Source organism: Limulus polyphemus, unplaced genomic scaffold (assembly GCF_000517525.1).
Source record: "Limulus polyphemus unplaced genomic scaffold, Limulus_polyphemus-2.1.2 Scaffold10856, whole genome shotgun sequence".
NCBI classification, from domain to species: domain Eukaryota; kingdom Metazoa; phylum Arthropoda; class Merostomata; order Xiphosura; family Limulidae; genus Limulus; species Limulus polyphemus.
The window spans coordinates 13,782-16,828 of NW_013676466.1; positions in this window are offsets into that span (position 1 = coordinate 13,782).

Here is a 3,047-nt window from a genome sequence, read left to right on the forward strand (position 1 = left end):
GATTATGTCACAAACTGTTGACCTTTTCTGAGCTTCCAGGATACAGTACTGATTGTATCACAAAGTGTTGACCTTTCTGAGCTTCCAGGTTACAGTACTGATTGTGTCACAAACTGTTGACCTTTCTGAGCTTCCAGATTACAGTACTGATTGTATCACAAACTGTTGTCCTTTCTGAGCTTCCAGGTTACAGTACTGATTGTGTCACAAACTGTTGACCTTTCTGACCTTCTAGGTTACAGTACTGATTGTATCACAGACTGTTGACCTTTCTGAGCTCCCAGGTTACAGTACTGATTGTGTCACAAACTGTTGACCTTTCGAAGCTCCCAGGTTACTTACTGATTGTGTCACAAACTGTTGACCTTTCGAAGCTCCCAGGTTACTTACTGATTGTGTCACAAACTGTTGACCCATTATAATGTGACGGTCAATCATTATTCGTTGGTAAAAAAGTAGCCCAAGAGTTGGCGGTGGGTGGTGATGACTAGCTGCCTCCCCTTTACTCTTCCACTGCTAAATTAGGGACGGCCAACGCAAATAGCTCTCGTGTAGCTTTGCGCAAAATTCAAAACAGCAACAAAAAAAAAACTTTGGTTGGGTTTTCCCGACGTCCTGGCGAACGCGATACTATACACAATGTACAGGCCGCCATATTTAAACGGACTGCTCTTCCTGTTAACGTGACTGTACCTACATTCAACAAATGGTTTTGTAGTCACATTAAGAAGTAAGTTTTTATACACAATACCTTCAGTATAACCAAGCTGGGAAATACAATGTACTATTTTGCACCGACACTCCCATAAAAATGTTACCATTTCCTTCATTATATTCTGGTTAATGTATTTTAAGTTCAGAGACAAGAAAATTAATTAATCATAGATGAACTCATCATTACCAGCTGGTTTTTTTATTGTTCTACACAACTTCTCCTGCTTCTCTTTAGGGTAAGCACGTTTCTGAAAAATAATTTCTTTTATATTTCATTTTATAATTTTGTGATATAATCATTACTGTAACCTGGAAGCTCAGAAAGATTTTTTCCATGATATAAACAGATATAAAAATACCCTTGCTTTTTTAGTTGGATGAAAACTATTTCACAAAATAAAATCGTTCCTCATTTTATATCCTGCTGCCTTGGGAGAATGGGTTCCATCTGGTGGGAATGTTTAGAAGCAAATTTTCCCACTATCTACTTTCAACAGCTGAAATTTACTAAACTACTCATACATTTTCCGTGAAAATTACTTCCATTATCTGTGCGAGTGTAGTGTACAGGTGCTCAACAGATGTTCCTCTTCCCTTTGATCCGTTACTGTGAGTATGCATAAACAAAATTATCTTGCCTCGAACTTCTACTCCCCTTGGAAGAGGGTTCTCATACGACCTCCGCTGGTTAAGCTCATATATTTATATTATTAATATGATTTGAACATTCCCAGTTCGAAAAAGCCAAAGCCACATTTCTAAAATAATTAGAAAAATTATTGACTGCGAAGATGGGTAATAAGTTGTGTTGTCAGAGCAGCTAATAATAATAAACTTTTAAAGATGTTTTTTTATTCTTCTGTAGAAAGCGCGTTTAAGTTTTATTTTTCGTTGTTCTTAGATATTTTAGGGTGGTTGGTTAGGAAGGACATAAAGATGAAGCATTAAAAACACATGTATTTCAACAATTAGAAAAAGCCATATATCTTCCTTCAGAAAGATTGTCGTACAGAACAATTAACGTAGGTGTAGTCAAGAATTACAAGTTCGAATCCTACAAAATATCACTTAAACAATGACACTAGTTTATAACGCCTCGGTTGGAGGAACATTAAGTTGTGTTATATGATACTAGTGACAAAAAATGTTATTCTAAAACTGTTCGGATGGAAAAGGATCAGAAACTAGGGAGCATTTGGAATGGGAGGATAATCTACATTACCCATTCCTGCATTCCACTTCTCATATACTACACTCACAGGGTTGATGTATACTCACATTAGGTGGTAAATGTAGGAATGGGTTACACAGATTCTCCTCCCATTCCAAATGCTCCCTAGTTTCTGATATTTTTCCATCCCTACATCCCATAAATTTTAGAATAAAATTTTTGTTACGAGTTTCTACACTTTTTACGAGTCAAATTCTTGACTTCCAGTGGGCTGTAACTTCTATGTAGAAGGCACCATTTCACCAACTTGTTCAGTTCTATTCTATAGGGAGCCATAATATAATATATAGGCGTTACTTCTTGAAGCAAACTAAGTCATAACCAGGGTACTGCGCGGCGCGGTAAGGGGTATACGGTAGATTACCTACTTCCATATAATGCACATAATGGCTTATGAAAATCGATGTTTTTGCGTTTTCTAGACGTCAGAGAAGGTTAGCCGAACTTTAGAAGCAGTTTTGTATTTGATTAGTAAAGGGCTTTCGTCTTTATACCTTTGACTGGGGGTCCTGCATAGCCAGGTGGTTAGGACGATCGATTCGTAATCGGGGGGGGGGGGTATACATTTATTAAAAACTTGTAACTATTGTTGCTACCAGTTTGATTTGTTGCTACCAGTTTGATTTTTTCTTGTAACTATTTTTATTAAATTTCTTATATGTAACTATTGTTGCTACCAGTTTGATTTTTTGTATACATTTATTAAATTTTGTATAAACTATTGTTGCTACCAGTTTGATTTTTTACATATAAGAAATTTAATAAATGTATACAAAAAATCAAACTGGTAGCAACAATAGTTACAAGAAATTTAATAAATGTATAAAAAAATCAAACTGGTAGCAACAATAGTTACATATAAGAAATTTAATAAATGTATACAAAAAAAATCAAACTGGTAGCAACAATAGTTACATATAAGAAATTTAATAAATGTATACAAAATTTTATTTGTCGTTAGGTGTAAAGATACTCAATGCACTATTTATACTGTGTTCAAAATGGGTATCGAAATCCAAATTTTAGCATTTTTTTAGCCTTCAGAGTTACTACTAAGCCACTGCGAGGAAGGGGCAAAACAAAAATTATGTATGAAATTTTC